This window comes from Salmo salar, chromosome 27 (genome assembly GCF_965601325.2).
Source record: "Salmo salar chromosome 27, fSalSal1, whole genome shotgun sequence".
Lineage (NCBI taxonomy): Eukaryota > Metazoa > Chordata > Actinopteri > Salmoniformes > Salmonidae > Salmo > Salmo salar.
This window is the reverse complement of record NC_138317.1, coordinates 18,610,047-18,629,719: the sequence shown is the minus strand read 5'-3', so window position 1 is coordinate 18,629,719 and position 19,673 is coordinate 18,610,047. Positions and strand designations below refer to the sequence as shown.

The window sequence follows — 19,673 nt, the reverse complement described above, 5'->3', positions numbered from 1 at the left end:
ATGTGTGTAGCCTGCAGTAAAACTATTACAAAGATAACTAGCACATTATTGATTTGGTTAACTTTCATTGAGGTGACAAAGGTTTTCTCTAAGGGGAATTTCCAATGCTGTAGGCCAACTTAAAAGACGTCTATATTATGCTGATATTTTGTATCGTGTGATATATTGAGTATTTTGGGGTGTCTTTTGCCTAGAATTAGCCAAGCAAGGAGGTTGAATGCATAGGCAGAAATCCCAGGGGGGACACGACCCCCCCACCCTGGGAAAAATATGATTTGTCCCCCCCAATAATATATCACTGTAAACTAAACTATGTAATTTAAATAATATTAATAATACGCAATGAAAGCACTTGTGCTGATTATAGACACTTAATAGCGTGTTTTTACGTTTCAAAAGATTGCGACACCCCCCCCCCCCCCCCCCCCGCCCTTTGCCTCACAATGGTTTGATCCACAGCTTTCCAGCCCTCAGCAGTGGCACATGATGCAGGTACTGTGCATGTGTGGAGCAGTGTTGCTATATTTAGCGAGTATTCAGACCCCTCTAGCGACACATTTTCAAAAAAGCGACTAGCGACAAATCTAGTGACTTTTTCTGGTGTTATTGGAGATTTTTGGAGACTCTGACGTGAAAGCACGTATCGTTCTTACTCTTCTCAACGAGCAGCGGGTGCTGCCGTGGGTCTCACCCCCGTCCCAAAGTACTCACAGGCGGCCCTGTCCTCGCGCAGCAGTCTCTCCCAGCTGCAGTCAGAGCAGGAGATGTTCACCCCTCCACATCCAGACTGCAAATTAATCGCGCATGCGGGAAGCCGCCGCTGGCTAATCCCGCCCTGGTTTACATTCAGGGCGGGATGTAAATGTAAAATGTTTTTTTTTTGTCTAAAATAAATCACTGCACAAACGTAAATCACTGCATTTGACTCACACAGCCTCAGTCACTTACTCACCTTGTCCACTGTGTGTGTGCCTCTCTGTGACATAAGCTAAACATCTAGCTGGCTAGCTCATCATGTCTCAGTCTAAACTGTACACTCAAAAATACAGATAGGAGTGGGAATCAAACTTGAATTCAAAGGCTGGTTGAAGCCGTTTATTGGCGATGATACACGGGCATACTGCCTGTATTGTAATGCTGATTTCTACACCAGACTTAGTGATGTAAAAAAACACATGACAACTCAAAAACATACTCAAAAGGCAAAGCCTTATAACAGTTCCACCCAAAACAAGCTGCCATTTATGGTTAAAATAATTGACTGCAAAAAAGGCTGAGGCCACCATGGCATTAGCTATCGCTGAACACTGTTCCATGCTGCCATGTGATCACGTTGGAGAAGCATGTAGAGCTGCTTTCTCAGACTCCACTGCTGCTACCCACTTCAAAGTGCACAGAAATGATTAATGGTGTTCTAGCACCATACTTTCTGAAAAAGTTGGTCGCAGATGTGGGTGACCAGCGTTTCGGCCTCCTCCTCGATGAGTCCACGGATGTAAGTGTTTCTAAGTACCTGGGGGTTGTGATAAGGTAATTTAGTGACACCAAGCAGAAGAGCCCGGATTTCAATCCCATTGAGTTCGTCTGGGACCTGTTGGATCGGAAGGTGAGGGCTCGGGCCATTCCCCCCAGAAATGTCTGGGAACTTGCAGGTGCCTTGGTGGAAGAGTGGGGTAACATCTCACAGCAAGAACTGACAAATCTGGTGCAGTCCATAAGGAGGAGATGCACTGCAGTACTTAATGCAGCTGGTGGCCACACCAGATACTAACTGTTACTTTTGATTTTGACCCCTCCTTTGTTCAGGGACACATTTTTCCATTTCTGTTAGTCACATGTCAGTGGAACTTGTTCAGTTTATGTCTCAGTTGTTGAATATTGTTATGTTCATACAAATATTTACACGTTAAGTTTGCTGAAAATGACAGTGAGAGGACGTTTCTTTTTTTGCTGAGTGTAGTTTTAAATGTTATGATTATTAATTTGTGTTGTTCCAAATGTCTGAATAAAAATGTTTGTTTTTTTTGGTGGTAGGGGGTTCACCCAGGGAGCCATACAAGCTAGAACCGCCACTGCCGGCCCTGATTCAACATTAGTTCAACTGTTAATTTAAACAAAGAAAATAATAGTAAGAAAAAGTTATAATAAAAAAGATTTACAGTATATATTAGATATGTACTATGTTTATATACAGTGCTTTCGGAGAGAATTCAGATCCCTTGACTTTTTCCACATTTTGTTACATTACAGCCTTGTTCTAAAATTGAGGTGGGAAAAAACTACTTAATCAACCTACACATTTACATAAGTATTCAGAACCTTTACTCAGTACTTTGTTGAAGCACCTTTGGCAGCGATTTCAGCCTCGAGTCTACTTGGGTATGACATTACAAACTTGGCCCACCTGTATTTAGGGAGTTTCTCCCATTTTTCTCTGCAGATCCTCTCAAGCTCTGTCAGGTTGGATGGGGTACGTCGCTGCACAGCTATTTTCAGGTCTCTCCAGACATGTTCGATCGGGTTCAAGTCTGGGCTCTGGGTGGGCCACTCAAGGACATTCAGCGACTTGTCCTGAAGCCTCTCCTGTGTTGTCTTGGCTGTGTGCTTAGGGTGGATGTCCTGTTGGAAGGTGAACCTTCGCTCCAATATAAGGTATTGAAAGCTCTGGAGCAGGTTTTCATCAAGGATCTCTCTGTACTTTGCTCTGTTCATCTTTGCCTTGACCCTGACTAGTCTTCCAGTCCCTGCCGCTGAAAAACATCCCCACAGCATGATGCTGAAACCACCATGCTTCATTGTAGGGATGGTGTCAGGTTTCCTCCAGACATGATGCTTGGCATTCAGGCCAAAGAGTTCAATCTTGGTTTCATCAGACCAGAGAATCTTGTTTCTCATGGTCAGAGTCGTTAGGTGCCTTTTGTCAAACTCCAAGTGGGCTGTCATGGGCCTATTACTGAGGAGTGGCTTCTGTCTGGCCTGATTGGTGGAGTGCTGCAGAGATGGTTGTCCTTCTGGAAGGTTCTCCCATCTTCACAGAGGAACTCTAGAACTCTGTCAGAGTGACCATCGGGTTCTTGGTCACCTCCCTGACTAAGGCCCTTCTCCCCTGATTGCTCCAATCAAGTTGTATAAACATCTGAAGGATGATCAATGGAAACAGGATGAACCTGAGTGTCACGTCCTGACCAGTAAAAGGGGTTATTTATCATTGTAGTTTGGTCAGGGCGTGGCAGGGGGTGTTTGTTTTGTGTGTTTTTGGTTTAGGTTCTATGTTTTCTATTTCTATGTTTAAATCTAGTGTTCTATTTCTATGTTGGGTTTCTGGTAGGACCTCCAATTAGAGAGCTGGTTGTCGTTGTCTCTAATTTGAGGCCATATTTAGTTGAGGTTTGTTTCACTTGTGTTTTGTGGGTGGTTATTTCCTGTATAGTCTGTGCACCTTATGGGACTGTTTCGTCGTTTGTTTCTTTTGTTTAAGTGTTATTTGTAATAAATTAAGAAGATGAGCACTTTACCCGCTGCGCCTTGGTCCAATCCTTACGACGCTTATGACAGAACCACCCACCAAAAAAGGACCAAGCAGCGGAAGAAGGAGCAGCAGGAGAAATATTTGGAGTCGTGGACATGGGACGAGATCTTAGACGGAAAGGGACCCTGGAGGCAGGCTGGGGAGTACCGGCGACCGAAGGAGGAACTGGAGGCAGCAAAGGCAGAGCGGCGCTATTATGAGGAGCTGTATAGGCCCAAAGGCAAGTGCGAGAGGCAGCCCCCCCAACAATTTGGGGGGGGGGGGGGGGCACACGGGGAGTTGGGCAGAGTCAGGGTGGAGTCCTGAGCCAACTCCCCGTGCTTACCGTGGGGAGCGGGTGACGAGGAGAGCACCGAGCTAAGCAGAAATGCGCACGGTGTCGCCCATACGCACGCACAGTCCGGTGCGGCCAATAAGGGTTCCGCAGCGTTGCCGGGCGAGAGTTGGCCGGCAGCCAGGGAGAAGTGCACCGGCGCAGCGCATCTGGCCACCAGTGCGTCTCCTCGGTCCAGCTTACCCTGCGCCTGCTCTACGCACGGCAGCCCTCACTCTCCAGCACAGCCCAGTTCGCCCTGTGCCAGTGCTCCGCCCGTGCCGGGCGACAGTGACCACTCAGCCAGGACGGGGTGTGCCAGCCCTGAGTTCCAGACCGCCGGTGCACCTCCACGGCCCAGTGTGCCCCGTGCCCGCTCTGCGCACCCATTCTCCTGTAAGTCTCCCCAGTCCGGGGAGACCGGTCCCAGCTCCACACAGGAGGCCTCCAGCGACGCTCCTCAGCCCGGAGTCTCCAGCGACGCTCCTCAGCCCGGAGTCTCCAGCGACGCTCCCCAGCCCGGAGCCTCCAGCGACGCTCCTCAGCCCGGAGCCTCCAGCGACGCTCCTCAGCCCGGAGCCTCCAGCGACGCTCCCCAGCCAGGAGCCTCCAGCAACGTTCCTCAGCCCGGAGCCTCCAGCGACGCTCCTCAGCCCGGGGCCTCCAGCAACGCTCCTCAGCCCGGGGCCTCCAGCGACGCCTCGCAGCCCGGGGCCTCCAGCGACGCCTCGCAGCCCAGAGTCTTCTGAACGGGAGCTACGCCCAGAGCTAGAGCCACCTCCATAGTGGGAGGATTGGGAAGGGGGTGTAGCACAGGGACCGTCATTGATGGTGGCTTCCCTCCCTTTAAGTTTGGGGTTGTTTTTGTGGGGTTTTTGTTTTTGAGGTGCATTTGGGGTCAGCACCTTGGGGGAGGGGGGGTTACTGTCACGTCCGGACCAGTAAAAGGGGTTATTTGTCATTGTAGTTTGGTCATGGCGTGGCAGGGGGTGTTTGTTTTGTGTGTCTGTGTTTTTGATTTAGGTTCTATGTTTAAATCTAGTTTTCTATTTCTATGTTGGGTTTTTGGTAGGACCTCCAATTAGAGGTAGCTGGTTGTCGTTGTCTCTAATTGGAGGCCATATTTAGTTGAGGTTTGTTTCACTTGTGTTTTGTGGGTGGTTATTTCCTGTATAGTCTGTGCACCTTATGGGACTGTTTCGTCGTTTGTTTCTTTTGTTTAAGTGTTATTTGTAATAAATTAAGAAGATGAGCACTTTACCCGCTGCGCCTTGGTCCAATCCTTACGACGCTTATGACACTGAGCTACATTTCGAGTCTTATAGCAAAGGGTCTGAGTACTTATGTAAATAAGGATTTTCTGTTTTATTTTGAATAAATGTGCAAAAATGTCTAACCCTGTTTTCGCATTGTTATTATGGGGTATTGTGTGTAGATTGCTTAGAATTTTTTTAGCAATTTCAGTATAAGGCTGTAACATAAAATGTGGAAAAGTATATATTTTTTGTGTTTATTTTTTTTACTGCAACTGCCAACCACCGAAGGAATCAGGAGCCCGCTCTCAGTGACTGTAGACAGCCTGCTGCCTCTGCTAATTGTCAGATGGGGAAGGAGAGGAGAGGAGCTAGGGGGCCCACGTGGGTAACTGGGGGGCCCTATATTGATTGGGTAACTGATTAATATAATAAAGTATACTGAACAAAAATATAAACAACATCTAACAATTTAAAAGATTTGACTGAGTTACAGTTCATATAAGGAAATCATTCAATTGAAAAAATGCATTATGCCCTTGTCATAGGCGTCGATGAAAGGGGACCAAAGCGCAGCGGGTATAGTGCTCATCTTCTTTTATTATCGTAATAAAGTGAACACTTAAACAAAAATAACAAACCCACAATCAACAGTTCTGTAATGTTCTCAGACTATACAGGAAACAACCACCCACAAACCCAAAGTAAAAAACAGGCTGCCTAAGTATGGCTTCCAATCAGAGACAACTAACAACACCTGCCTCTGATTGGAAACCATACTCGGCCACACATGGAAAAAGAAACATAGAAATAGATAACTAGAACCAAAATCCCCTAGAACCAAAAAACCCCAAAACACACAAAACAAACACTCCCTGCCATGCCCTGACCATACTACAATGACAAATGACCCCTTTACTGGTCAGGACGTGACAGCCCTAATCTATGGATCAAATCAAATTGTATTTGTCACATGAACCGAAATCAACAGGTGTAGACCTTACAGTGAAATGCTTGCTTACAAACCAACAATGCAGTTTCAAGAAAAATGTGTTTAGTAAAAGGATTGATAAAAATAACAAATAGTTAAAGAGCAGCAGTAGAATAACAGTAGTGAGGCTATATACAGGGGGTACCGGTACAGAGTTAATGTATGGGGGCACAGGTTAGTCGAGGTAATATGTCCAGTTGAAGTCGGAAGTTTACATGCACCTTAGCCAAATACATTACATTCAGTTTTTCACAATCCCTGACATTTAATCCCAGTAAAAATTCCCTCTCTTATGTCAGTTAGGATCACCACTTTATTTTAAGAAAGTGAATGTCAGAATAATAGTAGAGAGAATGATTTATTTCAGCTTTTATTTCTTTCATCACATTCCCAGTGGGTCAGAAGTTTACATACACTCAATTAGTATTTGGTAGCATTGCCTTTAAATTGTTTAACTTGGGTCAAACACTTCAGGTAGCCTTCCACAAGCTTCCCACAATAAGTTGGGTGAATTTTGGCCCATTTCTCCTGACAGAGCTGGTGTAACTGAGTCAGGTTTGTAGGCCTCCTTGCTCGCACACGCCATTCAGTTCTGCCCGCAAATTGTCTATAGGATTGAGGTCAGTGCTTTGTGATGGCCACTCCAATACCTTGATTTTGTTGTCCTTATGCCATTTTGCCACAACTTTGGAAGTATGCTTGGGGTCATTGTCCATTTGGAAGACCCAAATGGACAAAGCTTTAACTTCCTGACTGATGTCTTGAGATGTTGCTTCAATATATCCACATCATTTTCCTCCTTCATGATGCCATCTATTTTGTGAAGTGCATCAGTCCCTCCTGCAGCAAAGCACCCCCACAACATGATGCTGCCACCCCATGCTTCAAGGTTGGAATGGTGTTCTTCGGCTTGCAAGCATCCCACTTTTTCCTCCAAACATAACGATGCTCATAACGATACATACGATGTATGTAAACTTCTGACCCACTGGAATTGTGATAAAGTGAATGATAAGTGAAATTATCTGTCTGCAAACAATTGTTGGAAAAATGGCTTGTGTCATGCACAAAGTAGATGTTTGTGGAGTGGTTGAAAAACAAGTTTTAATGACTCCAACCTAAGTGTTTGTAAACTTCCGACTTTAACTGTACATGTACACTACCGCTCAAAAGTTTGGGGTCACTTAGAAATTCCTTGTTTTTTACAGGTGGTCTGTGGTTTGAGGCCGGTTGTACGTAATGCCAAATTCTCAAAAATGATGTTGGAGGCGGCGTATGGTAGAGAAATTAACTTAAAATTATCTGGCAACAACACTGGTGGACATTCCTGCAGTCAGCTTGCCAATTGAACACTGCCTCAAGTTGAGACATCTGTGGCATTTTGATGTGACAAAACTGCACATTTTAGAGTTGCATTATATTGTCCCCCAACACAAGGTGCACCTGTGTAATGATCATGCTGTTTAATCAGCTTCTTGATATGCCACACCTGTAAGGTGGATGGATTATCTTGGCAAAGGAGAAGTGCTCACCAACAGGGTTGTAAAAATATGTAATTTTTATTCAACCACAGGAGCCCGCTATCAATGTTGAAAATACACTAGAGAGCATAATTTGGCTACAAAGGATCAATAGTTTCTAAAAATTACTGTGGATAAACTTTTATCACAAGCGCATACAGGTAACTGTCAACATTAAGGGAACACCAACATAAAGTTTCTTAAAAGGGTGTTGGGCCACCATAAACTGCTAGAACAGCCTCAATGCGCCAAGGCATAGATTATTCAAGTGGACCTACAGTGGGGGGAAAAAGTATTTGATCCCCTGCTGATTTTGCACGTTTGCCCACTTACAAAGAAATGATCAGTCTATAATTTTAATAGTAGGTTTATTTGAACAGTGAGAGACAGAATAACAACAAATAAATCCAGAAAAACGCATGTCAAAAATGATTTGCATTTTAATGAGGGAAATAATTATTTGACTCCTCTGCAAAACATGACTTAGTACTTGGTGGCAAAACCCTTGTTGGCAATCACAGAGGTCAGATGTTTCTTGTAGTTGGCCACCAGGTTTGCACACATCTCAGGAGGGATTTTGTCCCACTCCTCTTTGCAGATCTTCTCCAAGTCATTAAGGTTTCGAGGCTGACGTTTGGCAACTCGAACCTTCAGCTCCCTCCACAGATTTTCTATGGGATTAAGGTCTGGAGACTGACTAGGCCACTCCAGGACCTTAATGTGCTTCTTCTTGAGCCACTCCTTTGTTGCCTTGGCCGTGTGTTTTGGGTCATTGTCATGCTGGAATACCCATCCACGACCCATTTTCAATGCCCTGGCTGAGGGAAGGAGGTTCTCACCCAAGATTTGACGGTACATGGCCCCGTCCATCGTCCCTTTGATGCGGTGAAATCGTCCTGTCCCCTTAGCAGAAAAACACCCCCAAAGCATAATGTTTCCACCTCCATGTTTGACGAGTTGAGTTGATGCCAAAGAGCTCCATTTTGGTCTCATCTGATCACAACACTTTCACCCAGTTGTCCTCTGAATTATTCAGATGTTCATTGGCAAACTTCAGACGGGCATGTATATGTATTCTTGAGCAGGGGGACCTTGCGGCGCTGCAGGATTTCAGTCCTTCACGGCGTAGTGTGTTACCAATTGTTTTCTTGGTGACTATGGTCACAGCTGCCTTGAGATCATTGACAAGATCCTCCCGTGTAGTTCTGGGCTGATTCCTCACCATTCTCATGATCATTGCAACTCCACAAGGTGAGATCTTGCATGGAGCCCCAGGCCAAGGGAGATTGACAGTTCTTTTGTGTTTCTTCCATTTGCGAATAATCACACCAACTGTTGTCACCTTTCTCACCAAGCTGCTTGGCAATGGTCTTGTAGCCCATTCCAGCCTTGTGTAGGTCTACAATCTTGTCCCTGACATCCTTGGAGAGCTCTTTGGTCTTGGCCATAGTGGAGAGTTTGGAATCTGATTGATTGATTGCTTCTATGGACAGGTGTCTTTTTTACAGGTAACAAGCTGCGGTTAGGAGCACTCCCTTTAAGAGTGTGCTCCTAATCTCAGCTCGTTACCTGTATAAAAGACACCTGGGAGCCAGAAATCTTTCTGATTGAGAGGGGGTCAAATACTTATTTCCCTCATTAAAATGCAAATCAATTTATAATATTTTTGACATGCGTTTTTCTGGATTTTTTTGGTTGTTATTCTGTCTCTCTGTAACGGTCTGGGCGTAGTGGGTGCGGAGTCAGGCGCAGGAGACAGAACGTACAGGTTGGCGCTTTATTACGCACAATGAACAAGCGTGCCGCGCACAAAATACAATGCCCAAAACAACAGGAGAATCCCACACAGAAACACAATGGGAAAATAAGTTACGCCCGCACAAAGAGCAGGCGGGCCTACCGGCTTAAATAGCCCAACTAACACACTAAACAAGAAACAGGTGATACTGATTAGACAAAACAAACAGAAAAGGAAAAAGAGATCGGTGGCAGCTAGTAGGCCGGTGACGACGACCGGCGAGCGCCACCCGGACAGGGAGAGGAGCCACCTTCGATAGACTGATCATTTCTTTGTCAGTGGGCAAACGTACAAAATCAGCAGGGGATCAAATACCTTTTTCCCTTACTGGCCTATGGACTAAGCTACATGAGGTTTGCGACTATGATACAAAAAAAGGCGCAAAGGCATTGTTTCTTGCCCTATGCTGGGCATCATTCACAAGTGATAATATATAATTCAAAAGTGATAGGCTAATATTGTCACCCATCAGACTATTCTTTATTTGATCTTGTCTTTACATATAATAAATAACAGTGGTGGAAAAAGTACTCAATTGTCATACTTTAATAGAAAATGATTCAAGTAAAAGTGAAAGTCACCCAGTAAAATACCACTTGAGTAAAAGTCTAAAAGTATTTGGTTTTAAATATACTTAAGTTTCAAAAGTAAATGGAATTGCTCAAACGTACTTAAGTATCAAAAGTAAAAGTATGAATCATTTAAAATTCCTTATATTAAACAAACCAGATGGCACCATTTCTATTTGTATTAACGATAGCAAGGCACACTCCAACACTTAGATATCATTTACAAACAAAGCATTTGTGTTCAATGAGTCTGTCAGATCAGAGGCAGTAGGGATGAACAGGAATGTTGTCTTGATAAGTGTGTGAATTGGACCATTTTCCTGTCAAAATGTAACAAGTGTTTTGGGTGTCAGGGAAAATGTATGGAGTAAAAAGTACATTATTTTCTTTAGGAATGTAGTGAAATAAAAGTAAAAGTTGGCAAAAATATATATAGTAAAGTACAGATACCCCAAAAAACTGCAAAAGTAGCACTAAAGTAGTTTTACTTAAGTACTTTACACAACTGCTAAATAATATGTGTGAAATGTGTTTTGATTTAGAATGGACCATCATAATGTGTCTGTCTCGAAACAGGGGGGAAAAATACATGTCATCTACAGTATACACTTAAATAGCAAATGGAGGTTTCCTGTGGTTCATTTTCATGCCAGCCAGGTAAGCTATACTCCTGTTGTAAAGAGAAGCTTAATATTAGGAAAGTTGAAAAATAAATATAGTAGGCCTAGCCTATAGAACGCTGATGGGATCCTCCTCTTTTTAATAGAGGCCATCACTCTGTTTTCTTACGCAATTGCATGGCCTATAGAAATGTTGCGCAACATGAGCTCATGGGCTCTCATGAAGTGTTTGATTCAATTTTTCATTACATTTGCATTGATGTCAGAGTGATCAGAGGGACAATAAAGTGCTGAGTACCAGGCAGTTAGCAAATTTGGTAGGCTACTAATGACCGTCAGCAGCATCAGAGCTTGGAGAAGCCTAATTACCATGACTAAATGGTCACCTGGAATTTGACTGCCTTCATGACTCGTGAACCCCAGTGTGGCAGTAATATGGTCACCATAACAGCCCTAGTCCCGGGGCCTATGATTTCTTAATTGCCCTGCATAAATGAGGCGAGTAGGTCGGTTTTTCCTACCTGTATTGTCTTACATCCGTAAAGAATTACCGTAATTTCCGGACTATTAAGCGCACCTGAATATAAGCCGCACCCACTGAATTAAAAAATAAATAATATTTTGAACATAAATAAGCCGCACATGTCTATAAGCCGCAGGTGCCTACCGGTACATTGAAACAAATTAACTTTACACAGGCTTTAACGAAACACGGCTTGTAACAAAAAATAAATAGGCTTTAACGAAACACGGCTTGTAACAAAAATAAAATAGGCTTTAATGAAACACGGCTTGTAACAAAAAATAAAAATTAGCAGTAAGCTTTAGTTGTCTTTTTGCACTGAGTCAATTCCTCACGCTGCTGTTTCCAACGTCTTATCATCGACTCATTAAGACCAAGCTCCCGTGCAGCAGCTCTATTTCCTTTTCCAACAGCCAGATCAATCGCCTTCAACTTGAAAACTGCATCATATGCATTTCTCCGTGTCTTTGCCATGATGAGGGTGACAAAATGACTACCGTAATCAGAATGATGGGAAGTTTGAGAGCGCTCGATTTAATCTAAACAGTAAACAAAAAAGTTGTTTGACCTTAACCTGTTAGGGCTAGGGGGCAGTATTGACACGGCCCGATAAAAAACGTACCCGATTTAATCTGGTTACTACTCCTGCCCAGTAACTAGAATATGCATATAATTATTGGCTTTGGATAGAAAACACCCTAAAGTTTCTAAAACTGTTTGAATGGTGTCTGTGAGTATAACAGAACTCATATGGCAGGCCAAAACCTGAGAAGATTCCATGCAGGAAGTGGCCTGTCTGAGCACAATTGTTGAGATGCACCGAGCATCTGCAAGTGCTGGCGCGTACACTAACAAGTCCACCAACAGCATAGCCGGACAAGACTGGACCCTCTTGGTTGCTCATAGTGGCATTTCTACCCAACTGGGGAATTAGCTCAAATGGTAGAGTGCTTGCTTAGCATGCGAGAGGTAGTGGGATCCATGCCCACATCCTCCAAAAACACAGTCTTTTTGAGGATCCAAGAAAGCTCCAGTTCACACTTCATGCATCTTTCTCTTACGACAACCTACTGTCATGTAACAATCACAAGCAACTTTCATGTGAGACTGAGGTCACAATTTCACATGAAAAAGAAACACATTACTTACATTCACAGGAGCAGCGTAGCACACACGATTCAGGCCCACAAACACAGCTGTGGGCACTTTCCTTAAAGCCAAAGGAGAACATAAAGAAGGAACAACATCTAATGCCAAAACCCTGCAATGAACCAGGGACCTTTAGATCTTCACTCTAACGCTCTCCCAACTGAGCTATTTCGGCTAGCTGCTAAGATTCATTCTGTGACACTCATGACGATACACATGCAAGTGACTCACAATTTTCACACTCAAAACATAATCGATGGCCAGTATGGGGATCGAACCCACGACCTTGGCGTTATTAGCACCACGCTCTAACCAACTGAGCTAACCGGCCGCTAGCTGCTCAGCACAATTGTTGAGATGCACCGAGCATCTGCAAGTGCTGGCGCGTACACTAACAAGTCCACCAACAGCATAGCCGGACAAGACTGGACCCTCTTGGTTGCTCATAGTGGCATTTCTACCCAACTGGGGAATTAGCTCAAATGGTAGAGTGCTTGCTTAGCATGCGAGAGGTAGTGGGATCCATGCCCACATCCTCCAAAAACACAGTCTTTTTGAGGATCCAAGAAAGCTCCAGTTCACACTTCATGCATCTTTCTCTTACGACAACCTACTGTCATGTAACAATCACAAGCAACTTTCATGTGAGACTGAGGTCACAATTTCACATGAAAAAGAAACACATTACTTACATTCACAGGAGCAGCGTAGCACACACGATTCAGGCCCACAAACACAGCTGTGGGCACTTTCCTTAAAGCCAAAGGAGAACATAAAGAAGGAACAACATCATATGCCGAAACCCGGGATCGAACCAGGGACCTTTAGATCTTCAGTCTAACGCTCTCCCAACTGAGCTATTTCAGCTAGCTGCTAAGATTCATTCTGTGACACTCATGACGATACACATGCAAGTGACTCACAATTTTCACACTCACAATATAATCGATGGCCAGTATGGGGATCGAATCCACGACCATGGCGTTATTAGCACCACGCTCTAACCAACTGAGCTAACCGGCCGCTAGCTACGCTGCACAATTGTTGAGATGCACCGAGCATCTGCAAGTGCTGGCGTGTACACTAACAAGTCCACCAACAGCATAGCCGGACGAGACTGGACCCTCTTGGTTGCTCATAGTGGCGTTTCTACCCAACTGGGGAATTAGCTCAAATGGTAGAGTGCTTGCTTAGCATGCGAGAGGTAGTGGGATTGAAGCCCACATTCTAGAAAAACATATTCTTTTTGAGGATCCAAGAAAGCTCCAGTTCACACTTCATGCATCTTTCTCTTACGACAACCTACTGTCATGTAACAATCACAAGCAACTTTCATGTGAGACTGAGGTCACAATTTCACATGAAAAAGAAACACATTACTTACATTCACAGGAGCAGCGTAGCACACACGATTCAGGCCCATAAACACAGCTGTGGGCACTTTCCTTAAAGCCAAAGCAGAACATAAAGAAGGAACAACATCTAATGCCGAAACCCGGGATTGAACCAGGGACCTTTAGATCTTCAGTCTAACGCTCTCCCAACTGAGCTATTTCGGCTAGCTTCTAAGATTCATTCTGTGACACTCATGACGATACACATGCAAGTGACTCACAATTTTCACACTCAAAACATAATCGATGGCCAGTATGGGGATCGAACCCACGACCTTGGCGTTATTAGCACCACGCTCTAACCAACTGAGCTAACCGGCCGCTAGCTGCGCAGCACAATTGTTGAGATGCACCGAGCATCTGCACGTGCTGGCGCGTACACTAACAAGTCCACCAACAGCATAGCCGGACAAGACTGGACCCTCTTGGTTGCTCATAGTGGCATTTCTACCCAACTGGGGAATTAGCTCAAATGGTAGAGTGCTTGCTTAGCATGCGAGAGGTAGTGGGATCGATGCCCACATTCTCCAAAAACATATTCTTTTTGAGGATCCAAGAAAGCTCCAGTTCACACTTCATGCATCTTTCTCTTACGACAACCTACTGTCATGTAACAATCACAAGCAACTTTCATGTGAGACTGAGGTCACAATTTCACATGAAAAAGAAACACATTACTTACATTCACAGGAGCAGCGTAGCACACACGATTCAGGCCCACAAACACAGCTGTGGGCACTTTCCTTAAAGCCAAAGGAGAACATAAAGAAGGAACAACATCATATGCCGAAACCCGGGATCGAACCAGGGACCTTTAGATCTTCAGTCTAACGCTCTCCCAACTGAGCTATTTCGGCTAGCTGCTAAGATACATTCTGTGACACTCATGACGATACACATGCAAGTGACTCACAAATTTCACACTCAAAATATAATCAATGGCCAGTATGGGGATCGAACCCATGACCTTGGCGTTATTAGCACCACGCTCTAACCAACTGAGCTAACCGGCCGCTAGCTGCTCAGCACAATTGTTGAGATGCACCGAGCATCTGCAAGTGCTGGCGCGTACACTAACAAGTCCACCAACAGCATAGCCGGACAAGACTGGACCCTCTTGGTTGCTCATAGTGGCATTTCTACCCAACTGGGGAATTAGCTCAAATGGTAGAGTGCTTGCTTAGCATGCGAGAGGTAGTGGGATCCATGCCCACATCCTCCAAAACCACAGTCTTTTTGAGGATCCAAGAAAGCTCCAGTTCACACTTCATGCATCTTTCTCTTACGACAACCTACTGTCATGTAACAATCACAAGCAACTTTCATGTGAGACTGAGGTCACAATTTCACATGAAAAAGAAACACATTACTTACATTCACAGGAGCAGCGTAGCACACACGATTCAGGCCCACAAACACAGCTGTGGGCACTTTCCTTAAAGCCAAAGGAGAACATAAAGAAGGAACAACATCTAATGCCAAAACCCTGCAATGAACCAGGGACCTTTAGATCTTCACTCTAACGCTCTCCCAACTGAGCTATTTCAGCTAGCTGCTAAGATTCATTCTGTGACACTCATGACGATACACATGCAAGTGACTCACAATTTTCACACTCAAAACATAATCGATGGCCAGTATGGGGATCGAACCCACGACCTTGGCGTTATTAGCACCACGCTCTAACCAACTGAGCTAACCGGCCGCTAGCTGCTCAGCACAATTGTTGAGATGCACCGAGCATCTGCAAGTGCTGGCGCGTACACTAACAAGTCCACCAACAGCATAGCCGGACAAGACTGGACCCTCTTGGTTGCTCATAGTGGCATTTCTACCCAACTGGGGAATTAGCTCAAATGGTAGAGTGCTTGCTTAGCATGCGAGAGGTAGTGGGATCCATGCCCACATCCTCCAAAAACACAGTCTTTTTGAGGATCCAAGAAAGCTCCAGTTCACACTTCATGCATCTTTCTCTTACGACAACCTACTGTCATGTAACAATCACAAGCAACTTTCATGTGAGACTGAGGTCACAATTTCACATGAAAAAGAAACACATTACTTACATTCACAGGAGCAGCGTAGCACACACGATTCAGGCCCATAAACACAGCTGTGGGCACTTTCCTTAAAGCCAAAGCAGAACATAAAGAAGGAACAACATCTAATGCCGAAACCCGGGATTGAACCAGGGACCTTTAGATCTTCAGTCTAACGCTCTCCCAACTGAGCTATTTCGGCTAGCTGCTAAGATTCATTCTGTGACACTCATGACGATACACATGCAAGTGACTCACAATTTTCACACTCAAAACATAATCGATGGCCAGTATGGGGATCGAACCCACGACCTTGGCGTTATTAGCACCACGCTCTAACCAACTGAGCTAACCGGCCGCTAGCTGCGCAGCACAATTGTTGAGATGCACCGAGCATCTGCACGTGCTGGCGCGTACACTAACAAGTCCACCAACAGCATAGCCGGACAAGACTGGACCCTCTTGGTTGCTCATAGTGGCATTTCTACCCAACTGGGGAATTAGCTCAAATGGTAGAGTGCTTGCTTAGCATGCGAGAGGTAGTGGGATCGATGCCCACATTCTCCAAAAACATATTCTTTTTGAGGATCCAAGAAAGCTCCAGTTCACACTTCATGCATCTTTCTCTTACGACAACCTACTGTCATGTAACAATCACAAGCAACTTTCATGTGAGACTGAGGTCACAATTTCACATGAAAAAGAAACACATTACTTACATTCACAGGAGCAGCGTAGCACACACGATTCAGGCCCACAAACACAGCTGTGGGCACTTTCCTTAAAGCCAAAGGAGAACATAAAGAAGGAACAACATCATATGCCGAAACCCGGGATCGAACCAGGGACCTTTAGATCTTCAGTCTAACGCTCTCCCAACTGAGCTATTTCGGCTAGCTGCTAAGATACATTCTGTGACACTCATGACGATACACATGCAAGTGACTCACAAATTTCACACTCAAAATATAATCAATGGCCAGTATGGGGATCGAACCCATGACCTTGGCGTTATTAGCACCACGCTCTAACCAACTGAGCTAACCGGCCGCTAGCTGCTCAGCACAATTGTTGAGATGCACCGAGCATCTGCAAGTGCTGGCGCGTACACTAACAAGTCCACCAACAGCATAGCCGGACAAGACTGGACCCTCTTGGTTGCTCATAGTGGCATTTCTACCCAACTGGGGAATTAGCTCAAATGGTAGAGTGCTTGCTTAGCATGCGAGAGGTAGTGGGATCCATGCCCACATCCTCCAAAAACACAGTCTTTTTGAGGATCCAAGAAAGCTCCAGTTCACACTTCATGCATCTTTCTCTTACGACAACCTACTGTCATGTAACAATCACAAGCAACTTTCATGTGAGACTGAGGTCACAATTTCACATGAAAAAGAAACACATTACTTACATTCACAGGAGCAGCGTAGCACACACGATTCAGGCCCACAAACACAGCTGTGGGCACTTTCCTTAAAGCCAAAGGAGAACATAAAGAAGGAACAACATCTAATGCCAAAACCCTGCAATGAACCAGGGACCTTTAGATCTTCACTCTAACGCTCTCCCAACTGAGCTATTTCAGCTAGCTGCTAAGATTCATTCTGTGACACTCATGACGATACACATGCAAGTGACTCACAATTTTCACACTCACAACATAATCGATGGCCAGTATGGGGATCGAACCCACGACCTTGGCGTTATTAGCACCACGCTCTAACCAACTGAGCTAACCGGCCGCTAGCTGCGCAGCACAATTGTTGAGATGCACCGAGCATCTGCAAGTGCTGGCGCGTACACTAACAAGTCCACCAACAGCATAGCCGGACAAGACTGGACCCTCTTGGTTGCTCATAGTGGCATTTCTACCCAACTGGGGAATTAGCTCAAATGGTAGAGTGCTTGCTTAGCATGCGAGAGGTAGTGGGATCGATGCCCACATTCTCGAAAAACATATTCTTTTTGAGGATCCAAGAAAGCTCCAGTTCACACTTCATGCATCTTTCTCTTACGACAACCTACTGTCATGTAACAATCACAAGCAACTTTCATGTGAGACTGAGGTCACAATTTCACATGAAAAAGAAACACATTACTTACATTCACAGGAGCAGCGTAGCACACACGATTCAGGCCCATAAACACAGCTGTGGGCACTTTCCTTAAAGCCAAAGCAGAACATAAAGAAGGAACAACATCTAATGCCGAAACCCGGGATTGAACCAGGGACCTTTAGATCTTCAGTCTAACGCTCTCCCAACTGAGCTATTTCGGCTAGCTGCTAAGATTCATTCTGTGACACTCATGACGATACACATGCAAGTGACTCACAATTTTCACACTCAAAACATAATCGATGGCCAGTATGGGGATCGAACCCACGACCTTGGCGTTATTAGCACCACGCTCTAACCAACTGAGCTAACCGGCCGCTAGCTGCGCAGCACAATTGTTGAGATGCACCGAGCATCTGCACGTGCTGGCGCGTACACTAACAAGTCCACCAACAGCATAGCCGGACAAGACTGGACCCTCTTGGTTGCTCATAGTGGCATTTCTACCCAACTGGGGAATTAGCTCAAATGGTAGAGTGCTTGCTTAGCATGCGAGAGGTAGTGGGATCGATGCCCACATTCTCCAAAAACATATTCTTTTTGAGGATCCAAGAAAGCTCCAGTTCACACTTCATGCATCTTTCTCTTACGACAACCTACTGTCATGTAACAATCACAAGCAACTTTCATGTGAGACTGAGGTCACAATTTCACATGAAAAAGAAACACATTACTTACATTCACAGGAGCAGCGTAGCACACACGATTCAGGCCCACAAACACAGCTGTGGGCACTTTCCTTAAAGCCAAAGGAGAACATAAAGAAGGAACAACATCTAATGCCGAAACCCGGGATCGAACCAGGGACCTTTAGATCTTCAGTCTAACGCTCTCCCAACTGAGCTATTTCGGCTAGCTGCTAAGATTCATTCTGTGACACTCATGACGATACACATGCAAGTGACTCACAATTTTCACACTCAAAATATAATCGATGGCCAGTATGGGGATCGAACCCACGACCTTGGCGTTATTAGCACCACGCTCTAACCAACTGAGCTAACCGGCCGCTAGCTGCTCAGCACAATTGTTGAGATGCACCGAGCATCTGCAAGTGCTGGCGCGTACACTAACAAGTCCACCAACAGCATAGCCGGACAAGACTGGACCCTCTTGGTTGCTCATAGTGGCATTTCTACCCAACTGGGGAATTAGCTCAAATGGTAGAGTGCTTGCTTAGCATGCGAGAGGTAGTGGGATCCATGCCCACATCCTCCAAAAACACAGTCTTTTTGAGGATCCAAGAAAGCTCCAGTTCACACTTCATGCATCTTTCTCTTACGACAACCTACTGTCATGTAACAATCACAAGCAACTTTCATGTGAGACTGAGGTCACAATTTCACATGAAAAAGAAACACATTACTTACATTCACAGGAGCAGCGTAGCACACACGATTCAGGCCCACAAACACAGCTGTGGGCACTTTCCTTAAAGCCAAAGGAGAACATAAAGAAGGAACAACATCTAATGCCAAAACCCTGGAATGAACCAGGGACCTTTAGATCTTCAGTCTAACGCTCTCCCAACTGAGCTATTTCAGCTAGCTGCTAAGATTCATTCTGTGACACTCATGACGATACACATGCAAGTGACTCACAATTTTCACACTCAAAACATAATCGATGGCCAGTATGGGGATCGAACCCACGACCTTGGCGTTATTAGCACCACGCTCTAACCAACTGAGCTAACCGGCCGCTAGCTGCTCAGCACAATTGTTGAGATGCACCGAGCATCTGCAAGTGCTGGCGCGTACACTAACAAGTCCACCAACAGCATAGCCGGACAAGACTGGACCCTCTTGGTTGCTCATAGTGGCATTTCTACCCAACTGGGGAATTAGCTCAAATGGTA

General features: G+C 45.0%; 20 non-coding genes across 20 annotated transcripts; all 20 read right to left on the bottom strand.

The window, feature by feature from the left end:
* Positions 1-12,367: 12,367 nt before the first annotated feature.
* Positions 12,368-12,440, bottom strand: trnaf-gaa (transfer RNA phenylalanine (anticodon GAA)). The gene has a single exon. It is a non-coding gene; the product is annotated as a tRNA-Phe (tRNA).
* An 82-nt stretch (positions 12,441-12,522) lies between these two features.
* Positions 12,523-12,596, bottom strand: trnai-aau (transfer RNA isoleucine (anticodon AAU)). The gene has a single exon. It is a non-coding gene; the product is annotated as a tRNA-Ile (tRNA).
* Positions 12,597-13,059: 463 nt separating this feature from the next.
* trnaf-gaa (transfer RNA phenylalanine (anticodon GAA)) lies at positions 13,060-13,132 on the bottom strand. The gene has a single exon. It is a non-coding gene; the product is annotated as a tRNA-Phe (tRNA).
* Positions 13,133-13,214: 82 nt separating this feature from the next.
* Positions 13,215-13,288, bottom strand: trnai-aau (transfer RNA isoleucine (anticodon AAU)). The gene has a single exon. It is a non-coding gene; the product is annotated as a tRNA-Ile (tRNA).
* A 463-nt stretch (positions 13,289-13,751) lies between these two features.
* Positions 13,752-13,824, bottom strand: trnaf-gaa (transfer RNA phenylalanine (anticodon GAA)). The gene has a single exon. It is a non-coding gene; the product is annotated as a tRNA-Phe (tRNA).
* An 82-nt stretch (positions 13,825-13,906) lies between these two features.
* Positions 13,907-13,980, bottom strand: trnai-aau (transfer RNA isoleucine (anticodon AAU)). The gene has a single exon. It is a non-coding gene; the product is annotated as a tRNA-Ile (tRNA).
* Positions 13,981-14,443: 463 nt separating this feature from the next.
* Positions 14,444-14,516, bottom strand: trnaf-gaa (transfer RNA phenylalanine (anticodon GAA)). Its single transcript has one exon. It is a non-coding gene; the product is annotated as a tRNA-Phe (tRNA).
* An 82-nt stretch (positions 14,517-14,598) lies between these two features.
* Positions 14,599-14,672, bottom strand: trnai-aau (transfer RNA isoleucine (anticodon AAU)). Its single transcript has one exon. It is a non-coding gene; the product is annotated as a tRNA-Ile (tRNA).
* A 618-nt stretch (positions 14,673-15,290) lies between these two features.
* On the bottom strand, positions 15,291-15,364 carry trnai-aau (transfer RNA isoleucine (anticodon AAU)). The gene has a single exon. It is a non-coding gene; the product is annotated as a tRNA-Ile (tRNA).
* Positions 15,365-15,827: 463 nt separating this feature from the next.
* On the bottom strand, positions 15,828-15,900 carry trnaf-gaa (transfer RNA phenylalanine (anticodon GAA)). The gene has a single exon. It is a non-coding gene; the product is annotated as a tRNA-Phe (tRNA).
* Positions 15,901-15,982: 82 nt separating this feature from the next.
* On the bottom strand, positions 15,983-16,056 carry trnai-aau (transfer RNA isoleucine (anticodon AAU)). Its single transcript has one exon. It is a non-coding gene; the product is annotated as a tRNA-Ile (tRNA).
* A 463-nt stretch (positions 16,057-16,519) lies between these two features.
* On the bottom strand, positions 16,520-16,592 carry trnaf-gaa (transfer RNA phenylalanine (anticodon GAA)). The gene has a single exon. It is a non-coding gene; the product is annotated as a tRNA-Phe (tRNA).
* An 82-nt stretch (positions 16,593-16,674) lies between these two features.
* On the bottom strand, positions 16,675-16,748 carry trnai-aau (transfer RNA isoleucine (anticodon AAU)). Its single transcript has one exon. It is a non-coding gene; the product is annotated as a tRNA-Ile (tRNA).
* Positions 16,749-17,366: 618 nt separating this feature from the next.
* Positions 17,367-17,440, bottom strand: trnai-aau (transfer RNA isoleucine (anticodon AAU)). The gene has a single exon. It is a non-coding gene; the product is annotated as a tRNA-Ile (tRNA).
* A 463-nt stretch (positions 17,441-17,903) lies between these two features.
* Positions 17,904-17,976, bottom strand: trnaf-gaa (transfer RNA phenylalanine (anticodon GAA)). Its single transcript has one exon. It is a non-coding gene; the product is annotated as a tRNA-Phe (tRNA).
* An 82-nt stretch (positions 17,977-18,058) lies between these two features.
* On the bottom strand, positions 18,059-18,132 carry trnai-aau (transfer RNA isoleucine (anticodon AAU)). Its single transcript has one exon. It is a non-coding gene; the product is annotated as a tRNA-Ile (tRNA).
* Positions 18,133-18,595: 463 nt separating this feature from the next.
* trnaf-gaa (transfer RNA phenylalanine (anticodon GAA)) lies at positions 18,596-18,668 on the bottom strand. The gene has a single exon. It is a non-coding gene; the product is annotated as a tRNA-Phe (tRNA).
* Positions 18,669-18,750: 82 nt separating this feature from the next.
* Positions 18,751-18,824, bottom strand: trnai-aau (transfer RNA isoleucine (anticodon AAU)). The gene has a single exon. It is a non-coding gene; the product is annotated as a tRNA-Ile (tRNA).
* Positions 18,825-19,287: 463 nt separating this feature from the next.
* trnaf-gaa (transfer RNA phenylalanine (anticodon GAA)) lies at positions 19,288-19,360 on the bottom strand. The gene has a single exon. It is a non-coding gene; the product is annotated as a tRNA-Phe (tRNA).
* Positions 19,361-19,442: 82 nt separating this feature from the next.
* On the bottom strand, positions 19,443-19,516 carry trnai-aau (transfer RNA isoleucine (anticodon AAU)). Its single transcript has one exon. It is a non-coding gene; the product is annotated as a tRNA-Ile (tRNA).
* Between the last annotated feature and the right edge of the window lie 157 nt (positions 19,517-19,673).